The 25,191-nt window shown below is 50.2% G+C and overlaps 1 protein-coding gene across 1 annotated transcript in view; it reads right to left on the bottom strand.

Moving 5' to 3' along the window:
* Window positions 1–25,191, bottom strand: part of LOC137531760 (cortexin-3-like) — a 171,724-nt gene that overhangs the window by 30,376 nt on the left and 116,157 nt on the right. The window lies entirely within an intron of this gene.

Genomic DNA, 25,191 nt, shown 5'->3' with positions numbered 1-25,191 from the left:
GGGATAAGTAATAATAAAGTTATAGACGAATGAATGGAACGAGCGCTGAAAGGTGAAAATTGCTCTGGTGGTCAGGGGGTAAAACCTCTCAGTGGTGAAGTGATTAAGATGTGGAATGCATTGCCACAGGAAGTCGTTATGGCAAACTCTATACCTGCATTTAAAGGGGGCTTAGATGCTTTCCTTGCGTTGAAAGACATCCATGGCTACAATTACTAGGTAATGCCTAATGATGTTGATCCAGGGATTTTATCTGATTGGGAAGGAATTTTTCCCTTTAGGGGCTAATTGGACCATGCCTTGTAAGGGTTTTTTCGCCTTCCTCTGGATCAACAGGGATATGTGAGGGAGCAGGCTGGTGTTGTACTTTATACTGGTTGAACTCGATGGACGTATGTCTTTTTTCAACCAAAATAACTATGTAACTATGTAACTATGTCTGCTACTATGGTGCTAATAAAGCCAAAGCTATAATTGCAAAATCCAGGTTGAGACCCAGTGATCTTCCTTTTTCTGATATTTGTGTCAGATGTCTGACAAGATTAGCTGCATGCTTGTTTCTGGTTTGATTCAAATACTACTGTAGCCAAATAGACCAGCAGGGCTGCCAAGCAACTGGTTTTGTTTTAAAAGAATTACATTTGGCAGCCTCCATTTCCCCCACCAATGGCGTAGGGCCCGCGGTCGCAACGGTTGCCTTGGCGACCGGGCCCGGCTCCTGAGGAGGCGGGGCCCATGCGCGCTATTAGGAGGGGGGAGCCGCAGCCGCGGGGAGGGCAGCCCAACCTCACCCTCCCTTCCTCTCCCCGGGGCTCCCCCTCAGATGCAGAGTGAGCGCGCACGGAAGCGCTGTAGGCAGAACTCACCTCCCTGCGTTCCAATCGTCGCTGATCTCCTCTCTGAATAGAAGCTGATACACACACTGCTTCCGGCTAAACAGGAAGCAGTGTGTGTATCAGCATCTATACAGAGCGGGAGGAGATCAGCGGCGATTGGAACCAGGGACGGAGGTGAGTTCTGCCTACAGCGCGTCCGTGCGCGCTCACTCTGCATCTGAGGGGGGGGGGGGGGGGCGGGGAGAGGAAGGGAGGGAGGGGAGAGGTCGGGCTGCCCTCTCCGCGGCTGCGGCTCCGCCCTCCATTATGGGGGGGGGGCACCTACCTACCTACCCTATCCTATCCTGGGGGGCAGCTACCTAATCTATCCTGGGAGGCAGCAACCTACCTAACCTATCCTGGGGGCAGCTACCTACCTAATCTATCCTGGGGGGGGCAGCTACCTAATCTAACCTATCCTGGGGGGGGGCAGCTACCTAATCTAACCTATCCTGGGGGGCAGCTACCTAATCTAACCTATCCTGGGGGGCAGCTACCTAATCTATCCTGGGGGGCAGCTACCTAATCTATCCTGGAGGGCAGCTACCTAACCTATCCTGGGGGGCAGCTACCTACTCTAACCTATCCTGGGGGGCAGCTACCTACTCTAACCTATCCTGGGGGGCAGCTACCTAATTTATCCTGGGGGGCAGCTACCTAATTTATCCTGGGGGGCAGCTACCTAATCTATCCTGGGGGGCAGCTACCGAATCTAACCTATCCTGGGGGGCAGCTACCTAATCTATCCTGGGGGGCAGCTACCTAATCTATCCTGGGGGGCAGCTACCTAATCTAACCTATCCTGGGGGGCAGTTTCCTAATCTATCCTGGAGGGCAGCTACCTAATCTAACCTATACTGGGGGGCACCTACCTAATCTAACCTATAATGGGGGCACCTACCTAATCTAACCTATACTGGGGGGCACCTACCTAATCTAACCTATACTGGGGGACACCTACCTAATCTAACCTTATACTGGGGGGCACCTACCTAATCTAACCTATACTGGGGGGCACCTACCAAATCTATCCTGGGGGCAGCTACCTAATCTATCCTGGGGGGCAGCTACCTAATCTATCCTGGGGGGCAGCTACCTAATCTAACCTATACTGGTGGGCACCTAACTAATCTAACCTATAATGGGGGGCACCTACCTAATCTAACCTATACTGGGGGCACCTACCTAATCTAACCTATACTGGGGGCACCTACCTATCTAACCTATACTGGGGGCAGCTACCTAATCTAACCTATACTGGGGGGCACCTACCTCATCTAACCTTATACTGCGGGGCACCGACCTCATCTAACCTTATACTGGGGGGCACCTACCTCATCTAACCTATACTGGGGGGCAGCTACCTAATCTAACCTATACTGGGGGGCACCTACCTATCTAACCTATACTGGGGGCACTTACTTATCTAACCTGTATTGGGGGCACCTAGCTAGCCTATACAGGTGGCAACTATACTGGCTACCTATATTGGAGGCACCTACCTAACTAACCTATACTGGGGGCACCTACCTATCTAACCTATGCTGGGGGCAATTATTCTGGCTACCTATATTAGAGGCACCCACCTAGCTAACCTGTACTGGGGGCACCTATCTATCTAACTTATCTAACTTATACCGGCGGCGCCTGCCTATCTCACCTATACTGGGGGCAACTATACTGGCTTACCTATGCCTGGCTACCTATACTGGGGGGACCTATAGCTGGCTATAGGGATTCGGATATGTGTGTGCGTCGGGTGTTGCCGAGGGAGGGGGGCTGTTGTTGCCAGGGGGGGCACAGCTGTCCTTCAGGCCCCATTCACACTTGAAAGCGCAAAACCTGCGTGAGTGATTTTTCAGCAGAAAAATCACTGAACACTGCAGCGATTTTTCCGCGATAACATTTAGCGCTTCTATAGCACTGAATCGCGATCGCCAGGAAATCACCTGAAAATGGTGCAGGCGACGCATTTGTGTTTCCCGATTTTGGTGATTTTCAGCGAATAGCGCAAATCGCCCATGTAAGAACGGGCCCATAGGGTTTGAATACACTAGTGCTTTCAAAAGCGCTAGCGTTTGAGCATTTTGCCGAAATCACCGGCAAACGTTCTAGTGTGAATGGGGCCTCAAGCATGGTTGCTGTGTCCAAGCCAATGTTTTTTTTATTTGTACACTGCTAGCTTCTCCTGACTTATGGGGGTGATGGTCACACAGACCAAGCTGCTGAGCCCCCCCGCCACTGTCAATTTATGGGATATGTACACTGCCTGCTTCTCCTGACTTATGGGGGTGATGGACACTTTGATCGAGCTGCTGCTCCCCTCACCACTGTCATTTTATGGGATGTGTACATTGCCTGCTTTTCCTGGACCTGACTTATGGGGGTGATGGTCACTCTGACCGAGCCGCTGCTCCCCTGGCACTATAATAATACTGACACATGCACTTAACAAACTACTAGCTAAACAACAATAAAACAATGTTATGAATCCGAATCGGATAGCGTAAAAAAGTTTGGATATCGGGTTACCCGGATGTCCGGAATCCGGATGAGCATCCCTGTTAGTAACATGACATATTACCATGTATGAAGCACTTATTTGTTTGCAAAAAGGAGTTATGTAACTTTATTGAGTCTAAACTATTATACTATGTAATGAATGTTAATATGAATGTTAATTACAGTGGTTTGCAAAAGTATTCCACATTTTGTCATATTACTGCCACAAACATGAATCAATTTTATTAGAATTCTACGTGAAAGACCAATACAAAGTGGTGTACACGTGAGAAGTGGAACAAAAATCATACATGATTCCAATCATTTAAAAAAAAAATGACTGCAAAGTGGGGTGTGCCTTCAACCCCTTGAGTCAATACTTTGTAGAACCACCTTTTGCTGCAATTACAGCTGCCAGTCTTTTAGGGTATGTCTCTACCAGCTTTGCACATCTAGAGACTGAAATCCTTGCCCATTCTTCTTTGCAAAACAGCTCCAGAATCAGAATCAGAATCATTTTATTCGCCAGGCACGACAAGGTCGTGCTCGGAATTGGGTTTGGCACAAACAATTTAACAGAGTAGGTATATGAAGTATAGCTAACAGAGGGGCATAAAATAAACAGAAAGGCATAAATAAAACAAAACAAAAATGGCATAAACAGGAGTCCAGGTTGTTAATTAGAGTAGTATAGGCAACAGGAAGGATAACTGGAAGGCATGAACAGGAGTGCAAATTTCAATTTGACAGGAGTGCAGATTGATAATTAATTGATTGATTATGATATGTGAAATTTTGAAGTTCATGAACAGGGTGCAATTCTAGAACACAATGTTGCTCTGGTGCGTGGCTCAGAGCGATTTAGGAATACAGGTTAATGATTGTAACAGGAGTGCAGTTTAAAAACAAAAGAGTGGCATGGTGCAGTTCAGATTTCAGTGGTGGAGGGGGTGGAATGACCTAAAGGGTGTTCAGGAGGGTGACAGCTGAGGGGAAGAAAGAGTTCCTGTGCCTTGAGGTTTTGGTGGCGAAGGTCCGAAACCTACGGCCTAACGGAAGTCTGCTGGAGAACCGCTGGCCAGGGTAAGAGTGGTCGCTGGCAATCCTCAGTGCTCTTGAGCGTAGCCTGGAGTTGTGGAGGAGGTCAAGTGAAGGGAGAGGTCTGCCGATGATTCTCTCTGCCGACCTAATGACCCTCTGGAGTTTGTATCTGTCTCTGTGGAGGAGCCAGTGTACCAGACTAGGATGGAGGAGCAGAGGACGGACTCTATGGTGGCGGTGTAAAAACACGTCAGTAGCTCTTGAGCCATGACAAACTTCTTCAGTTGGCGGAGGAAGAAAAGCCTCTGCTAGTGCTGGGCTTTCTTCTGGGTCAATGCTGTGTTTGCCTTCTAGCTCAGGTCTTTGGAGATGGTGGTTCCCAGAAGGCGAACACTGGCTACTCTTTCGACCTCGGTGCCGTTGATAAAGATTGGTGGGGAGGAGGGGGCATGCTTCCTGAAATCCAGTTTTGGATGAGTTGAGGACCAGCCTGTTCTCCCTACACCACTGGCAAACTCTGTCAACCTCCTGGCGGTAGGCCTGCTCATCATTGTTTGTTACTAGACCAATGATGGTGGTGTCATCTGCAAATATGATGACCTTGACAGAGTTTTCCTTGGATCTGAGGTTGTTCGTGTAGAGGGAGAACAGGATCGGTGACAGGAGGCAGCCTTGTGGGGCCCCGTGTTCGTTGTCCTCGGTTTAGAGGCGATCTCTCCAAGCTTAACAACTTGAGTTCTGTTAGTCAGGAAGTCTGTGATCCACCCACGGAGTGTGGGATGGACATTCAGCTCTGTGATTTTGTCCTGCAGTATGCGGCGGCAGATGGTGTTGAAGGCTGAGCTGAAGTCCAGTAGAAGAATCCTGGCGTATGTGTTAGGTTTGTCTGGGTGGTCGTATGCGAGCTCAAGGCAGATGTTGACAGCATCAGCAGTGGATCTGTTCACTCTGTATGCAAACTGGTACGGATCCGTTTGGGGGGAGGTAACAAGCTTGATGTGTTACAAGACAACTCTCTCGAAGGTTTTCATGATGTTGTATGTCAGGGCCACTGGTCTGTAGTTATTGAGGTCAGCGTTTCCTTGCTTTTTGGGGACAGGGATAATGGTAGACTTTTTGAAATATGCAGGGACTTTGCTGACCTGGAGGGATTTGAAGAATATGGGTGCCAGCTGGTGTGAGCAGGTTTTCAGACAGGCTGGTGACACGCCATCAGGGCCAGAGGCTTTCCTTGGGTTTAGCGAGGACAGGTGGAAGAGGACATCGGCCTCACTCACAGCTGGAGGTGGAGGGCTTGAGACTGAAAGATAATCTGCACTAGCTGTGGGGTGTGCCAGTGCTGTTGCTGGCTCCCCCAGTCCCTCCTGGTCCTCAAATCTGCAGTAAAAGTTGCTGAGGTCCTTTGCTAGCTCAGTACTGGGTGTTGCATGTTGTGGGGGAGGCTTATAGTTTGTGGTGGCTTTAAGCCCCTTCCAGACAGCTCGTGTATCGTTTGATTGCAGGTTGCATCTTATCCTTTCTGCGTACTCCCTCTTTGTGGCTCTCAGTTCTCGCTTCAGGTTGTTCCTTGCTGTCTTGTAGTCCTCTTGGTTGCCGGACTTGTGTGCCACCTCCTTGCTCCTCCGCAGTTGCTGTAGTTTGTTGGAGAACAACGTTTTATTGGTCGGATAGACTTTGAAGGTCTTGGTTAGTACGCAAGAGTCCTCACAGAAGGACATGTTATGTGGAGATGTTATCCGCCCACTCGTCAAGGTTTGGAGCATCCATGGCCTTCCAGTCAGTGCAGTCGAAGCATGCCTGAAGTTGGAGCTTGGCCTCGCTTGACCATACTTTGGTGGACTTGAGAACAGGTTTAGCTGACTCCAGGCACCTCCTGTTGGTGGGGATCAGGTGAACGAGAGAGTGGTCCAAAGAGCCCAGCACTGTCCTTGGTATGGCTTTGTAGGCATCTTTCAGCCCTGTGTAGCAGTGATCAAGAGTGTTTTGATTTCTGGTGGGGCAGGCCACATGCTGGTGAAAGCGAGGAAGCTCCTGGCGGAGGTTAGATTTATTGAAGTCACCCAATACAATGAACAGCGAGTCAGGAAGGGTTGACTCCCATTTTGTTATGGTGTCGCTGAGGTCGTGCAGGGCAAGTCTAACTTCAGCATCAGGTGGTATGTACATGTCAACAAGAACGTAGGAGGAGAACTTCCTGGGCAAATATTTTTGCCTGCAGTTGACAATTAGAAGTTCAAGCTTAGGGGAGCACTTCCTGGCTAGTACTGATGAGTTGAGGCACCATGACTGGCCGATGTGAAAGCAGATGCCACCACCCTTCTTTTTACCCGAGAGGGTGGGTCACGGTCGGCCCGGATGAGGCTGAAGTCCGGAAGGTGAAGGGCATTGTCTGTGATGTCATCATGCAGCCACGTTTCTGTGAAGCAGAAGATTGGGGTACTGCCAGGCCCGGCCCTAGACTTTTTGCCGCCTGAGGCAAAATTCAAAAAAATCGCCGCCCCTCCCCCCCCCCAAGCCATGTGTGTGTGGGGGGCCGCCCGAGCTGGAGGGGATAGCGGGCAGGAAGGGGGTATTGGGCCTAGCGGCAGGGGGGGGGTCGGACCCCCCCCTCCCTCGCCTGGGTCCCCCGTCCTCCGCTCCCCTCCAGCTTTAGAAGTGAGGTCGCTGGCTGCAGCTATATTGTAAGAGGCAACGGGCGGGGAGGACTCACCTCTTCCTCGTTCCAGCCCGAGCCTGCGCTCCACTGACGTCACTTCCTGCGGCGTAGCAGGAAGTGACGTCAGTGGAGCGCAGGCTCGGGCTGGAACGAGGAAGAGGTGAGTCCTCCCCGCCCGTTGCCTCTTACAATATAGCTGCAGCCAGCGACCTCACTTCTAAAGCTGGAGGGGAGCGGAGGACGGGGGACCCAGGCGAGGGAGGGGGGGGTCCGACCCCCCTCCCCGCCGCTAGGCCCAATACCCCCTTCCTGCCCGCTATCCCCTCCAGCTCGGGCGGCCCCCCACACACACAGACGGGCGGCTGCCGCCCCTCCAGAAGTGCCGCCTGAGGCAAAAGTTTCACCCCGCCTCATGGGCGGGCCGGCCCTGGGTACTGCTGCTGAGCTCCTTCTTTTCACTGAGGAAACAGAGTTCATCTAGTTTGTTAGGGAGGGAGCAAAAATTCATAGTTACATAGTTACATAGTTATTTTGGTTGAAAAAAGACATACGTCCATCGAGTTCAACCAGTAACCAGCAGGACCGAGGGGATGCCTGACCTGAGACCTTTCCTCTTGAGCCTCACCTTGGCACCTGCCCGTCAGCCCCTCATCTGCTGATCCGCAGGGGATGTATGGGCAGGGCCTGCGAGCTCTTGTGCATGGCTCCAGACAGTGTTGTATAGAAGCCTGCCCACTGGGAGCGTGCTGCGTGCTTCCCATCCCAGAAGCTGCGATCTGGTGTAGGTGATGCGCTGGGGTGGCATTAGAGAACAGCTGCATGTGACTGGTGAGGGGGGGAGTAGAGGTGATAGCAGAAATGCACGTGGGCCACAGGGCGGGTCAGGAGCAAACTACCGTACCCTAACAGTCTATAAAGCGTATCCGCGGGGTGTTTTAGCCTAGTAGTACGCCTGGGGGCAGCTCGTAACAGTCCATTAGTTAGCCACCAACAGTGCATACTCAAGGACACTGAAAGTCCATTCAATAGCAGTCTCATGGTGCCTTACTATAAGCAGGACAGACCAGGCTCACCAGAGCAGGGGCACACGATATAGCAGTTATAGTACCCAGTACACAGACAGTATGCAGCCCGACAGCATGGGCAATAAGCAGACTATATACAGCCAGGAACAAAGATCCCCAATACACAGTCCATCATTCAGCCAAAGAGCAAAAGTACTATAACACACAGTTCAAATGTGCACAGTTCCAAGCTGAATGTAAGAAGCAGACTGCCTGTTAGTTTCCTAGTGGCACACTGAGTGCAGACTTACCCACACAGCTGGCCGGTGCTTGGTGCAGTGGAGGAGGATGGAGCACGTAGAGGCCGCTGCAGCTCAGCTTTGCAGAGGATGCTACCATGCCCTCATGGAGGTGTGCCAGTGGTCCCTTCTCCCGGAGCTGTAGGCCACTTCAATGGACAGTGGTAGCTGATGGGCAACAGGTCTTCCCTAATTGCTGGAGCAGCTGGCAGGCAGCGGTGACCAACCTGAAGCGGCTGGAAGGCAGCGGTGATGATCCCTGTGTGGGCGGCCGATGATGTGGTGGAGGGACTTGTTGGGCGAGGAGGAGTCGTGAGTAACTGGCGGCGGGTGGAGCTTTTTGCCAACTGAGCCTTGCCGGGGAAGATTCCTGGTACTGATGTACCGTGCTGGCAGGGGCTGATCGGCGGGTCGCGCTGGAGACAGGAGAGGCCTTCCACCTGGTGAGATGTCGCGCAGGAGTGAGGAGTGGTGGGCACGAGTGGCCGCGTTGAATCCAGCGGCAGTGACGGAGCGGCTCACTGGAGCTAAGAGCACTCGCTCCAAGGAGGTGTCCAGGTGGCAGGGAAGGCAGCGGCTCACAGCTGGTGGATGGGGTGCAGCGCAGCAAGCCCAGACCCAGCTAGCAGTATCCGGGCTAGTGAGGCCTCACTTGGAGTAATGCGTCAGCGGAGGACCAGGGACTGGATGTCCGACAGCTGTACCCTTGCAGATAGGCACAGGAGGTTGTATCCCCAGGGGATGTATCCCAACGGTCTGGGCAGAGGCAGGCCCCTCTTTGGGTCTTTAGAGTCCTATGTCCCCGTGGATGATGCAGACACCACGTGACCAGTGGTTGTGCCGTCAGCGTCGGGAGGTAAATGAGTACTGTGAACACTGCTAGCTAAGCTAGACTTCAATAAGTAACTTATAGTAACACTAAAACACAGCTATACCTAAAACTAAACTAAAACTAACCTAGAGAACTTATTAAAACTTGCTAAAACAGACGCTTGAGAGGAGAAAAAGAGAGTAGAATGTAGAGCCTTGTGCCGAGGCAGCCCGACGAGGCGCCATCTTCATCAAGTAGTCACATGTCAGATTAGATGGACAGCGTTTGTGAACATAAGTTTTCAGATCTTGCCACAGATTCTCGATTGGATTTAGATCTGGACTTTGACAGGGCCATTCTAACACATGGATATGTTTTGTTTTAAACCATTCCATTGTTGCCCTGGCTTTATGTTTAGGGTCGTTGTCAGTGGCGTAACTATGGAGCTATGGGCCCTGGTCAGGGATGCTCGGATGTGCCTCATCCACGAATTCGGCAATCCGCGTGGTTGCAAAAAAAATCCGCATTCGGCCCCGCCGTATGCGGATTTTCGTCCGCGTCCACGCAACCACGCAGATTTTCTGCCGTGAATGGCGTAATCACGCGTGGATTCCCGCCCGGAGGCGGAATTTCTTTTAACGTTAATAACAAAGCCCTCATACATGCTACAATCCCCCAAATTGCATGGATTATCGAGGTGATAAGAGGCAACATAACTTCAACATAAAATTTCCCAAAATTATTATTTTTTTTTAATGGCTTTTAAAGACAAATCACCACTGTAAATGGGGCTATTAATTGGTAATACATGGTTTTAAAAAGGGATATACGCGTTAAGCAATCAAAGGGGTGAAGGCGAGTTCCAATGGCATTTGGCGGCGAAGGTACCGCTGGAGGAGGATGAGTGGCTGACGCCAAAAAGGCCCCAGAGAGGTTTTTGTAATTTTTTTTTTTTTGCAGCAATTAGCAATGACATCGCAGCAGAGTTGTCAGTGGACACGGGCAGTGTGAACGGAGAGTGCAGTGGTGGTAGCGACTGAGTCAGGAGAAGGACTATGCGGGCGGTCAGTTCAGCAGCACAGAAGGACCACGGCAACATACTGGTGGTAGTAGTAGCAGCACAGCGTCATAGTGCTGGCCAAAAAATTAAATGCACCCGGTGACCCGGGCAGTGTGAACGCAGAGTGTAGTAGCGACTGAGTCAGGAGGACAAAGCGGGCGGTCAGTTCAGCAGCTCAGAAGGAGGTCCATGGCAACTTACTGGTAGTAGTACCATAACACCAAAAAATTAACCAAGGTAGGCACTAGGCAGGTAGTAACTGTCTTTATAAAGGCAGGCATAGTTAACAACAGCACATGCCACTTCATGTCCCCCTGTGTCCGACAATAGGGGCCAGGAACTCACCTTCCACCCAAGCCTGGTTGATTTTCAGGAAGGTGAGTTTGTCCACAGAGGCGTGGGAGAGCCGAGAGCGCTTCTCTGTGACCACGCCACCGGCCGCACTAAAGCATCTCTCTGAGAGGACACTGGAAGGAGGGCAGGATAGGAGTTCCAGGGCGTACTGGGAAAGCTCGCTCCAGATGTCTAGTCTCTTGACCCAGTACTTCAAGGGGTCCACGGGGCTGTCGGTGTCATTGAGCCCGCTGGATGACCCCATATAGTCAGTCACCATGGTGGTCAGTCGTTGCTTGTGCTGGTTGGTGGTGGATGCTGTGGCGGTAGGGTTGCCACCCGGCCGGTATTCCCCCGGTACAGCCGTAAAATTAATCAAAAAGCCTCTGCCGGAAAAATGTTTTTACCGGCAATGTATCCAGCCGGTAATTTGGACTGTTCCAGGAGAGCAGAGGGGGAGACGCCTGGTCTGTTACAATAATACTTCTAACTGAGAGGAGGCTACAGGCTGTTCTCCCCCTCCCTCCTGTTTAATGTGCAGCTCCCTGTGACAGCCGACTGCGGAGCTGAGTACACTGATACATAGTGTGGAGGAGAGGAATGTCCTGCTCCTCCCCCTCCCCGAGACGGAGAGACACACGTGCAGCTGCAGCTAGGACAGGAGATGCTGCTACTTGGAGAGGTGCTGTCACTGCTGTGTGTATGGATGGATGCAATGTGTGTACATGTATGGCATGTGTGTGACGTGATGTGTATGCATATAGTGTGTGTGTCTCTGGGATCTGTGTGTGTATAAAGCGTGTGTGTGTGTGTGTGTGTGTGTGTGTGTGTGTGTGTGTGTGTGTGTGTGTATATATATATATATATGTAGTGTGTATTGTGTATGTATGTATGTATGTATGTATGTATGTATGAAGAGTTTGTGTGTGTGTGTGTGTGTGTGTGTGTATATGTAGAGTATGTATGTATATAGAGCATGTGTATGTATGTGTGTATGTATGTATGTATATATACACAGACCGTGTGTGTGATGTGATCTGCGCATGTGTGTGTATATGTAGAGAATGTGTGTATGTATATAGAGCATGTGTGTATTTATATAGTGTGTGTATGTATGTATGTACATAGAGCATGTGGGTGTATGTATATAGTGCATGTGTATGTATTGAGAGAATGTTTCCCTTATGAATAACTGCATCCCCCCCCCCCCTTCAGTGTAACACCCCTCCCTTACCCCCATAGCAAGCATGGGCAATACACCTCCACGCTCCCTCTAGGTTCATTGTCCTGCCATACCCCCCCCCCCCCCACCTGTCCCTGACAGACCTGACCCCCCTTCTCTTAATCGCTTAAAGGAGTACTGTAGGGGGCAAAGGGGGAATAGAGTTAGACTTACCTGGAGCGTCTAATGGTCCCCCGCAGACGTCCTGTGCCCACACAGCCACTCACCGATGCTCCAGTCCCTGCCACCGGTTACTTCCCGGAATTTACCACTGCGCCTGCACGACCTTCTCCACGCTGACATCATGGGAGCGTACTGCGCAAGCACAGTATGGCCTGTGCCTACGCAGTACACTCCGGAGACATCAGTGGGAGTGAAGAGAAGGCCTCGCAGGCGCAGTGGTTTTCCGACTTGAAAGTTCCGGAAGTGAACCGACGGGTACCGGAGCATCGGTGAGTGGCTACGCGTGCACAGGACATCTGTGGGGGACCGTTAAAAGCCCCGGGTAAGTTCAACTCTTTTTTCCCCTTTGCTCCCTAAAGTAATCACAGGCTTACACCCCGATATTGACCAGGCTATTTTTTTTTACAACTCAGGCCACCGCAGCTTGCTGCAGGGCCATACAACTTAGCACACAATTGAATCTTGCCCCCCTTTTGTTGCCACCAACAGAGCGTTCTGTTGGTGGCATCTGATTGTTACTGAGATTTATTTTTTGTAATTCGTTTTATTTTTTTTATTTTTTAATAAAATCACGTATTTTATTTAAATAATTCTGCTACCCTCCCTACCCCCGGAGAGCCAATCAGAGCTGATCACCTCTCATAGGCATCAGCCTATGAGAGGGATCTTCTTGTGGCACGCTCGAGGGGACAGCTCAGTGACAGAGCTGTCCCCCATACAGCGCTGCAGTAGATCGCAGGGCTGTACATGTAAAAAAACTATTTTTTTTTATGTGTAACAGCCTGCCGCCCACGATCGTACGCAAGCAGGCTGGTCTCGGAACTCCGCTCCATCATTCAGCGTAATCTCCTCCCCCAGGGCTTGATGCCAATTGGCATTAGGCGGTCCTGGGGGAGCCACCTTGCAACCGCCCATCGGCGTTAGGCGGTCGCAAGGAGGTTAAAGTGTACCTGAAATGTTATTATTGGGTGTATTTATATTTACCTGGGGCACTTTCCAGCCCCATGAGGTGTGTGGACTTCCTTGCAGCCTTTCTGTTCACTTGATATTCTCCCCCCCCCCCCCCCCGGTAATCTGAACAATCACGGCCAGCCATGCGCTTCTGCATATATGTGGCCCGGCTGCTACTGAACAGGTGCGGAATGCTCTCCGCTACGGGAGCACTACAGGGGTAGACGCATGACACAGAAGAGCGCGGCCAGCCATGTGCTTCAGCATATATGTGGCCCGGCCGCTACTGCACAGGTGCGGAATGCTCTCCGCTACGGGAGCACTACAGGGGTAGACGCATGACATAGAAGAACGCGGCCAGCCAGATATTACTGGGGGAGCATATCAAGTGAATGAAGCAGCTGGCGAGGGAACCCAGGCACCTCATAGGACTGAAGGAAGCTCCCCAGGTAAGTATAAATACATCTATTAAAGGGAACATAAACTGAGAGGGATATAGATGTTTCATTTTAAACAATACCAGTTGCCTGGCAGCCTCGCTGATGTCTCTGGCTGCAGTAGTGGCTGAATCACACACCTGAAACAAGCATGCAGCTAATCCAGTCTGACTTCAGTCAGAGCATCTGATCTGCATGCTTGTTCAGGGGCTGTGGCTAAAAGCATTAGAGACACAGGATCAGCAGGAGAGTCAGCCAACTGGTATTGTTTTAAAAGGAAAAAGCCATATCATTCTCACTTTAGGTTCCCTTTAATGCTGCCTCTAAGACCCAGAGCGAGCCTAATGCTAGGTACATACTATACAATTTTCTGACATTTTTACTGTCAGATTGACTATTTCCGATCTGATTTCCGATAGATTTTCCATAGAAGTGAACAGAAAGTCAATCAGAAAATCGATCAGAAATCAGATTGGACCTGTTGGAAATAGTCAGAAAATTGTATAGTGTGTACCTAGCAATAAAGGTCAACTGACCTGAGAGAGGGATAAGGAGGCTGCCATATTGATTTCCTTTTAAACAAAGCCAGTTGCCTGGCTCTCCAGCTGAGCTTTCTGGCATTAGTATGTCTGCATCAAACACCCGAAAAAATCAGGCAGCTAATCTTGTCAGATTTTAAGTCAGAAAAATCTGATCTGCATGCTTTTTCAGGGGCTATGGCTAGAGGCAGAGGATCAGCAGGACAGCCAGGAAATTTGCATTTGTAAATAAATTATGGCAGCCTCCATATCCCTCTCAGGTCAGTTGTCCTGTAAAAAGTCTGTGACAAACCACTCCCACTTTTAGACCACACCCTCAGGCCACACCCACAAGCCGGTATTTTTTTACCCTAAAGGTGGCAACCCTATGTGGCGGGCACCTCTGTTCTGGGCTGCTGCACTGCATACAGGCTCTTGCTTAGGCTCTTCAGGTCTCCGGGGCGCCAGTTGCTGCTGCTGCTGCTGGTGGTTGTTGTTGTGCTGCTAGTGGCAATGGCAGGCACCTCTTGCTGGCTTGGCAGAGCAGTTACAGTGGGGGTGGAAGGCTGGGGGAATGCTTCCAGTAGTCTGCGCACAAGGGCCTCCTTCAACTCCCTTGTGCGTTGCTCGGTGGTGGATGGCGTCATGAAGTCTCCCAGCTTCCCCTTCAGACGGGGATCAAGCATCAAGGTAATCCAGATGTCCTCCCTTGAACGCATCTGGATCACCCGGGGGTCCCTGCGAAGGCAGCGCAACATGTGCACAGCCATGGGAAACAAGTGGGCCCTGCCAGCAAGATCTTCCTCGTCCTCGCCATTGTCCCATAACGCATGCCTGTCCTCTTCCTGTGCCATGTCGTTGTCCTCCTCAAACCGCCATCCACGTACAACGCCTGCTGCACTCTGCTCCTCCTCCTCCTACTCATTCAGGTTAGGGACCTCCAACTCTTCCACTACCTGCTGTGAGCCCTCCTCTGAGCTGGACTGTGCTGCCATCTGCTCCTGTTCTTCCAACTGCCTCAGGGCTTCATCCCCACGCTCAATTAAATTGCCCATTGCCTGCTCCAGTAGACAAACCAAGGGCACCCACTGGCACACAGAGGCCCGCTCCTCACTGACCATCTTGGTTGCCTCCAGGAAGGGACTCAGCACCAGGCATACTTGCTGCATCAGTGTCCACTGAGTGGCAGTAATCATGGGGACTTGCTGGTTGCTGGGGACACTTGGGTCTAGCATGTAGGCCCTAAGAGCCAGCCTGTGCTGACACAGCCGCTTCAACATGGCCAGAGTCGAATTCCAGCGAACTGGCATGTCGATGATCAGCCGGTGTTGTGGCCCTCCATACTGCTGCTGTAAGGTGGACAAGAGTGCAGAGGCAGTGGCTGACAGGCGGAAAAAGCGTACCACCGCCCGGGCATCCTGCAGCAGCTCGCTCATCCCCTGGTAGGTGCGCAAGAAGAGCTGCACCACAAGAGCACCACAGTACAAGGTCACTGAAGGATGCAGTGGGCACAGCAGTGGGCACTGGATATACAACTAGGTCACTGAAGGATGCAGTGGACACAGTACAAGGTCACTGAAGGATGCAGTGGGCACAGCAGTGGGCACTGGATATACAACTAGGCCACTGAAGGATGCAGTGGGCACAGTACAAGGTTACTGAAGGATGCAGTGAGCACAGCAGTGGGCACTGGATATACAACTAGGTCACTGAAGGATGCAGTGGGCACAGTACAAGGTCACTGAAGGATGCAGTGGGCACAGCAGTGGGCACTGGATATACAACTAGGTCACTGAAGGATGCAGTGGGCACAGTACAAGGTCACTGAAGGATGCAGTGGGCACTGGATATACAACTAGGTCACTGAAGGATGCAGTGGGCACAGTACAAGGTCACTGAAGGATGCAGTGGGCACAGCAGTGGGCACTGGATATACAACTAGGTCACTGAAGGATGCAGTGGGCACAGTACAAGGTCACTGAAGGATGCAGTGGGCACAGCAGTGGGCACTGGATATACAACTAGGTCACTGAAGGATGCAGTGGGCACAGTACAAGGTCACTGAAGGATGCAGTGGGCACAGCAGTGGGCACTGGATTTACAACTAGGTCACTGAAGGATGCAGTGGGCACAGTACAAGGTCACTGGAGGATGCTGTGGGCACAGCAGTTGGCACTGGATATACAACTAGGTCACTGAAGGATGCAGTGGGCACAGTACAAGGTCACTGAAGGATGCAGTGGGCACAGCAGTGGGCGCTGGATATACAACTAGGTCACTGAAGGATGCAGTGGGCACAGTACAAGGTCACTGAAGGATGCAGTGGGCACAGCAGTGGGCACTGGATATACAACTAGGTCACTGAAGGATGCAGTGGGCACAGTACAAGGTCACTGAAGGATGCAGTGGGCACAGCAGTGGGCACTGGATATACAACTAGGTCACTGAAGGATGCAGTGGGCACACAAGGATGTCACACTGTGTAGCGAGATGCTTATATGCCAGCGAGCGAGCAGTGGGCACTGGGCACGGCACAAGGTCACTGACAGAATGAATGAACAGCGCTGGCAGAGAGTGGCGGTGCCGGCGGTGTGACTGGCTGCCTGCAAATAGTACAAGTGAAGTGTATAACTGTCACTGAAATAATATACAAGTGTGTAATGAGATGCTTATATGCCAGCGAGCGAGTAGTGGGCACTGGGCACGGCACAAGGTCACTGACAGAATGAATGAACAGCGCTGGCAGAGAGTGGCGGCGCCGGCGGTGTGACTGGCTGCCTGCAAATAGTACAAGTGTATAACTGTCACTGGAATATACAAGTGAACACTGCAGCTGCACTAACCTGCCTGCCTGCACTACACACAGATAATCCCCACTCCCACTACACTGACTACACTGCAGCACTGAACCTGCCTGCACTACACACAGTTAAATAATCACTAGACTCCCACACTCCCACTACACTACACTGACTACAACTAACTACAGCAATCACTCACTGACTAGCTAACTGTGTACAGTATAAGAGCAGTGTTAGCAAAAAAAACGCTTTGTTTTTAACACAATAAATGCACTTGCTCAAACAACAATAGCCTGGAGATAATCCTCTCAGCACCACAGTCTAGCAAGGACAGAGCTTTTCCATCATGGCCGCCGCTTTATATTCAGGAGGGGAGGGCATAGCTCCCCTCCTGTGATTGGTTGCTAGGGCCTGGCTGAGGCCCTCTGATTGGCCTGCAATGTGTCACTTCCGCATAGTTTGACACATTTCCGCTAACCACGACTTCAGCGCCGGGTTTCACGAGCGTGAATGCGGATTTCTGTCCGCATTCACGCGAAGCCGAAGCAGATTTTCGTGGTTGAAAATCTATTCACGGCTTAGCGTGTCCGAGGCGGAATGCGTCAAAATGGTCGTGAATCCACGCGTAAGCGAGATCACGACCTGGCGGTGAGCACCACTGGCCCTGGTGCAAGTTTTACATGGGGCCCCCCCAAGCACTCTATACATAACTATTTATACGGCGCACCAAAACCTGCCAAAGACAACCACAGTGCCAGAGGTGCAAGAAGGGGATGGGGAGCAGTGTACTAGGGATTACTACTATTCAAAGCATCTATATAAGTGATTATTACCAGCACAGGACCAATAGAGAGCTAGTACTATGATAGAGGGTGGACCCTTTGGGGCCCCTCTGGCCCAAGGGCCCCAATGCGGTCGCTACCTCTGCACCCCCTATTGCTAGGCCACTGGTCGTTGTCCTGCTGGAAGGTGAACCTCCGCAGACTTTTTGCAGACTCCAAGAAGTTTTCTTCCAAGTTTGCCCTGTATTTGGCTCCATCCATCTTCCTATCAACTCTGACCAGCTTTCCTGTCCCTGCTGAAGAGAAGCACCCCCAGAGCATGATGCTGACCACCATATTTGACGGTGGGGGTGGTGTGTTCAGAGTGATGTTCAGTGTTAGTTTTCCGCCACACATAGCGTTTTGCATTTTGGTCAAAAAGTTCCATTTTGGTCTCATCTGACCAGAGCACCTTCTTCCACATGTTTGCTGTGTCCCCCACTAGAGATGGCCCGAACCTCCGATTTTCGGTTCGCGAACTTCTGCAAAAGGTTCGGGTCGCGCAAACTTTTGCGAACCGCAATAGACTTCAATGGGGATACGAACTTTGAAAACTAGAAACATTTATGCTGCCCACAAAAGTGATGAAAAAAATGTTTCAAGGGGTCTAACACCTGGAGGGGGGCATGGATGAGTGGGATAGACACCAAAAGTACCGGTGAAAAATCTGGATTTGACGCAAAGTAGCGTTTTAAGGGCAGAAATCACATTGAATGTTAAATTGCAGGACTAAAGGGCTTTAAAACATCTTGCATGTGTATACATCAATCATGGAGTGTAATTAGAGTACTGCTTCACACTGACGCACCAAACTGTGTAACGCACCGCAAACAACTGTTTGCGTAGTGACGGCCGTGCTGGACTGGTGCGCACCGTGGCGATAGCGGTTTTCAAGCCCATATGGTCGCCGGGCTGTGGTAGCTCAATGATAGAACAACAGTGACGGTTCAGCTGATCAAATTTGGTCTGTCCACAATGAAGCAACGACCTTATTATCTTCTTGTATGTAGGTAGGCATAGGTAGGTGCCCCAGTATAGGTAGGTAGGCATAGGTAGGTGCCCCAGTAGTTAGCTCGGCATAGGTAGGAGTCCCAGTATAGGTAGGTAGGCATAGGTAGGTGTCCCAGTATAGGTAGGTAGGCATAGGTAGGTGCCCCAGTATAGGTAGATAGGCATAGGTAGGTGCCCCAGTAGTTAGCTAGGCATAGGTAGGAGTCCCAGTATAGGTAGGTAGGCATAGGTAGGTGTCCCAGTATAGGTAGATAGGCATAGGTAGGTGCCCCAGTAGTTAGCTAGGCATAGGTAGGAGACCCAGTATAGGTAGGTAGGCATAGGTAGGTGCCCCAGTAGTTAGCTAGGCATAGGTAGGAGTCCCAGTATAGGTAGGTAGGCATAGGTAGATGTCCCAGTATAGGTAGATAGGCATAGGTAGGTGCCCCAGTAGTTATCTAGGCATAGGTAGGTGTCCCAGTATAGGTAGATAGGCATAGGTAGGTGTCCCAGTATAGGTAGATAGGCATAGGTAGGTGCCCCAGTAGTTAGCTAGGCAGAGGTAAGAGTCCCAGTATATATAGGTAGGCATAGGTAGGTGTCCCAGTATAGGTAGATAGGCATAGGTAGGTGCCCCAGTAGTTAGCTAGGCATAGGTAGGAGACCCAGTATAGGTAGGTAGGCATAGGCAGGTGCATGCCCGTTTCTAGCCCCGTGCGGGACGTGCCACAGCCCGGGGCGCTGTTGGGAGGGGGGCGCTGTAATGGAGGGGGGGGAGCACCGTAGCCGCGGGGAGGGCAACCCGACCTCTCCCTCCCTCTCCCGGGCCGCCCTCCGTGCTCCCCCCTCAGATGTATAGTGAGCAGCAGCCAGGGAGGGAGCGCTGTATACAACATACCTCCCTGGCTCCAAGCGCTGCTCTCTCGCCGCCGGTCTTCTTCTCTCTGCATACATGCTTATACACACGCTGCTTCCTGTTTAGCCAGAAGCAGCGTATGTATACGCGTGTAGGCAGATGGGAGAAGACCGGCGACGAGAGAGCAGTGCTTGGAGCCAGGGAGGTATGTTGTATACAGCGCTCCCTCCCTGGCTGCTGCTCACTATACATCTGAGGGGGGAGCACTGAGGGCGGCCCGGGAGAGGGAGGGTTGCCCTCCCCGCGGCTACGGTGCTTCCCCCATCCATTATGGGGGACAGCTACCTATCTAACCTATCCTGGGGGGCACCTACCTAATCTAACCTACACTGGGGGGCAGCTACCTATCTAACCTATCCTGGGGGGCACCTACCTAATCTAACCTACGCTGGGGGGCAGCTATCTAACCAACACTGGGGGGCAGCTACCTATCCTGGGGGGCACCTACCTAATCTAACCTACGCTGGGGGGCAACTACCTATCTAACCTATCCTGGGGGGCACCTACCTAATCTAACCTACGCTGGGGGGCAGCTACCTAATCTAACCTATACTGGGGGGCACTTACCTAATCTAACCTACACTGGGGGGCAACTACCTATCTAACCTATACTGGAGGGCACCTACCTAATCTAACCTACACTGGGGGGCAGCTACCTATCTAACCTACACTGGGGGGCAGCTACCTATCTAACCTATCCTGGGGGGCACCTACCTAATCTAACCTACGCTGGGGGGCAGCTACCTAATCTAACCTATACTGGGGGGCACTTACCTAATCTAACCTACACTGGGGGGCAACTACCTATCTAACCTATACTGGAGGGCACCTACCTAATCTAACCTACACTGGGGGGCAGCTACCTATCTAACCTACACTGGGGGGCAGCTACCTATCTAACCTATACTGGGGGGCACCTACCTAATCTAACCTATGCTGGGGGGAAGCTACCTATCTAACCTATACTGGGGGGCACCTGTCTAATCTAGCCTACTGGAAGGGGGGGGGGGGGCAGCTACCTAATCTAACCTATACTGGGGGGCACCTACCTATCTAACGTATACTGAGGGGAACCTACCTATCTAACCTATACTGGGGGGCAGCTACCTATCTAACCTATACTGGGGGGGCAGCTACTTATCTAACCTATACTGGGGGCACTTATCTAACCTGTATTGGGGGCACCTACCTACCTAGCTAGCCTATACAGGTGACAACTATACTGGCTACCTATATTGGAGACACCTACCTAAATGACCTATACTGGGGGCACCTACCTATCTAACCTATGCTGGGGGCAACTATTCTGGCTACCTAGATTAGAGGCACCCACCTAGCTAACCTGTACTGGGGCACCTACCTATCTAACTTATACCGGGGGCGCCTGCCTATCTAACCTATACTGGGGGCAACTATACTGGCTACCTATACTGGAGGCACCTACCTGGCTAACCTATAGCGGGGGCAACTATACTGGCTCACCTATGCCTGGCTACCTATACTGGGGTACCTATTCTTGGCTACCTATACTGGGGGGACCTATACTAAGTGAAACTAGACCTGGCTAACCTATACTGCGGGCACCCATACCTTGCTCCGGGGGGGGGGGGGGGGGCGCAATTTTTACACCCTCGCCCTGGGTGCATTTTAGCCTAGAAACTGCACTGGGCAGGTGTCCCAGTATAGGTAGATAGGCATAGGTAGGTGCCCCAGTAGTTAGCTAGGCATAGGTAGGTAGGCATAGGTAGGTGCCCTAGTATAGGTAGGTAGGTAGGCAGGCATAGGTAGGTGTCCCCATATAGGTAAGTAGGTGCCCCAGTAGTTAGGTAGGCATAGGTAGGTGTCCCAGTATAGATAGTTAGGCAGGGCCTGGCTGGCACAGTAATAGCAATTACCAAGGTCCAGCTGCAACAGATAGGGCTGTATAATGGAGTGGGCAATACACAAAAAAAAACACATCAGGAGAACATTAGCTCTCAAAAGAGCTGTTGAGGGGTGCTATTTTAGCAATAACAATCAGCCAGGAGCAAGCTAACAAGCCTACAAGAGCCTAACTAATCTTTCCCTATGAGAGTCTGCCAGCAGCTGTCCCTTTACTAAGTAATGCAGGCACACGAGTGAGTGTAAAGCCCGGGGCTGCCTGCCTTTTATAAGGTGGGGAGTGGCTCCAGGAGAGAGTGTAGCCTAATTGGCTACAATTTGCCTGCTGACTGTGATGTAGAGGGTCAATGTTGACCCTAATGGCGCACTATAAGGGCGAACTGAACTTCCGCAAAAGTTCGCCTTCGCTGGCGAACGCGAACCACCAGAAGTTCGCTTGGAACCGTTCGCAGGTGAACCGTTCTGGCCTTCACTATCCCCCACATGTCTTGTGGCAAACTGCAAATGGAACTTCTTATGCTTTTCTGTTAACAATGGCTTTCTTCTTGCCACTCTTCCATAAAGGCCAACTTTGTGCAGTGCACGACTAATAGTTGTCCTATGGACAGATTCCCCCACCTGAGCTGTAGATCTCTGCAGCTCGTCCAGAGTCACCATGGGCCTCTTGACTGCATTTCTGATCAGTGCTCTCCTTGTTCGGCCTGTGAATTTAGGTGGACGGCCTTGTCTTGGTAGGTTTACAGTTGTGCCATACTCCTTCCATTTCTGAATGATCGCTTGAACAGTGCTTCGTTGGATGTTCAAGGCTTTGGAAATATTTTGTATCCTAAGCCTGCCTTAAATTTCTCAATAACTTTACCCCTGACCTGTCTGGTGTGTTCTATGGTGTTGTTGCTCCCAATATTCTCTTATACAACCTCTGAGGCAATCACAGAGCAGCTGTATTTGTACTGACATTAGATTACACACAGGTGCACTCTATTTAGTCATTAGCACTCATCAGGCAATGTCTATGGACAACTGACTGCACTCAGACCAAAGGGGGCTGAATAATTACGCAAACCTTACTTTGCAGTTATTTATTTGCAAAAAATGTTTGGAATCATGTATGAATTTCGTTCCACTTCTCACTTGTACACCACTTTGTATTGGTCTTTCACGTGGAATTCCAATAAAATTGATTCATGTTTGTGGCAGTAATATAATATGACAAAATGTAGAAAACTTCAAGGGGGCCGAATACTTTTGCAAACCACTGTATATGCCGTATTTGAGATGTATCTACCTTGTCTAAGGCCAATAAAATTTGATGAAATGTTTATGCTGTGTCTAGGTGTGTAGCTGTAACAGTGTATATTTAGCAAGCGTATGTTAGTAAATGATAGATAAAAACAAACACTTATACAGCTTGTTTGTTGTTATAGTTGAGATTACCTGCCTAGGAATAGACACTCGGGTGTATTCCAGGAACTTGTCTGCGCTGCAAATCTGGAAATAAGGTGGCAAAATGCCCCTTGCCAGGCCTTTCCTTGAGAAGAGGATGGACCCACCACCTCCTAACATACCTATATCTTCAACGCAGCATGCGCCACAAAACAAGTATTGCTAAGCCCCCATACCTAGCACAATAGTGAAACATACTGCTAGTTTGATTGCAGTATGTATTCCAGCCACAGGAAGTGAGTGCTGGAGAGGCTGTTTTATAGGGCTTTTTCCCGCCATGCATATAATTAAACACACAGCACCGCGCTTACCTACAAAGCACATTTTTGGCCGTGCGGTACACACGCTGGATTCAACTTGGCTGTAGTGGCCGATAAAGAGATTCTAGAGGCAATCCAGAATGTGTACAGAACCCACCCATCGTCTCCTAAAGATCCAGCATGCCAGATATTTAACTATCCCTAATGCCTAAGTCACCAACGATTATATTATTCTCCCACTCACCCTGCAGTAAGCTCCTTCATCATTCACCGCTAGAGGCTAATGACGCATTCGTACATACAACAAAACTGACTGCTTATCACCTAAATCTAAACTGATCTCCTGCAATGACTTATAAAAACAAGCATATTATTCACCTTTTCATTTTGTATAGTACAAGGTAGGGGTTGTTTGTTACTGTCAACTACATTCCCTTTTGGGAAGAAAAACTCATTTGTTTTACCTGTGACCCAAAGGCTCTAAATCGAGCTGATGGTGTTTCCCTGGGAAGAAAGTGAGTGATGGCAGAACAGATGAGCAAGTAAGCATCAATCAAACACTATGCAATGCTAAATGTGCATTTGTTTGCAACAATTAAATTACTCAATAAATTATTTTTCTGGCAGTAATCTGCACCTCAAACATTATGCATTGCTAAATGTGCACTTGTCTGCAACAATGAGATGAATGAAAATTTTCAGAAATAATTTATGAATTTTCCTAAATGTTTAACGGACTGTAGACATTATTTCTTCCCTGCTTCCCCTTGAACCCTATTAAACAACATAATACTGCATAGAAGGGCACATGGCACAAAAGGGCCTACAGTATTTATGAAAAACATAAAAAATGCAGGCACATTCCAACCATGTGTTCATATATTCAAAGCGCACTAGCTTATAACCACTGAATAGATGCAATGAGAGCAGAGTGCGCTATGCCTAAAGTACAGCAATACTCAATACAATGTCTATAAATGTAGTCCAGCGCACATCCTTGCATATATCACATGTGACACAAAGAAAATCCCAATCTAAATGTCCATTTGACCGTGCTGTAGGCTTCTTTTAGTCCACCACCAGATAACACCAATATGAAGCGCACTAACCAACTCCAATGTGACCACTGTCAGACTGGTCAAAAACAGCGCAAGCCTCCAGGTCACCCCAGCACCTCAGGTCCTGGTCCCATTAGTACCAACACACTCCAGATTCACTTGTCCAGGTCGTTTTCCATATACCTCAAACAAGAGCCTCTCATAGCGTAATACAGTTTAAAATTCTAAAAACTTTATTAAAGATTGCACTCACATGTCACTGATGGTTTTAAGGGCATAGAGTTTTGATTACGGGCTCTCCCCCGTTTGCCAAGCCGGGCTGGATAGTAGTCCTCGGTTTCAACGCGTCCTGGCCGCCGCTGACTAGTTCCTGGTACGTCCAACTCCCCGCTCGCTCGACTAGTTTCGTCACTCCCTCGTGACTCATCAGGAGCATAGGGATTGGACGCTGTACCAGGTATTTAAATGAGCCGGTCTCCTATAGGGCACCGCTCTGCGGGTTTTTGATTGGCTCCCTCCCGCTTACCTCACTTGCGTTCCGCCTCTTGTGGGCTCAACCTACATCGCTGTTTTCTATTCCCAGCCTACCCACCGTTATGCTCAGCATTCCTATTGGCCAATAGGCCTCCTATAACTTATATCTCCCATCCGTTATGTCTATATAAACGGAGGAAAGCCCGTTTCCATACAAAGCTTCCATAAATGCACATTACATTAAAGGTTAAAAACAAAGCCATTACATCATTACCAAAAGGTCTTTACATCATGTGTTGTCTCAATTACCAATACATCATTTAATCTACATACCGTATGTATATCTGTACACCCTTTCTCCAATACAGCAGTACTTCACATAGACTGGTAGAAACCTTTGCCCTATCCAACCCGCACATATGTTCGTCACCTCCTCCTCATATTACTCACATTGCAGGTGACTCCCATACCTGCAGGCACCCCCCCTCTCCCCCCCCCCCCAAAACCAAAAAACACCAGACATATGCTGCATCACTATCCACTAATTATCTGCAATGAAGCAGTTCAAATCCAGTTCTATAGTATGACCCCCTGGTTTCATACACCCCATACCATAAATCCATTTGGTTTTTCTCATGGAGATCTGCCTAACTTT

The sequence above is a fragment of the Hyperolius riggenbachi genome, chromosome 9, assembly GCF_040937935.1.
Source record: "Hyperolius riggenbachi isolate aHypRig1 chromosome 9, aHypRig1.pri, whole genome shotgun sequence".
In the NCBI taxonomy this organism is placed as follows: Eukaryota; Metazoa; Chordata; class Amphibia; order Anura; family Hyperoliidae; genus Hyperolius; species Hyperolius riggenbachi.
The sequence above is the reverse complement of the archived record's forward strand: the minus strand, read 5'-3'. Positions and strand labels throughout refer to the sequence as shown.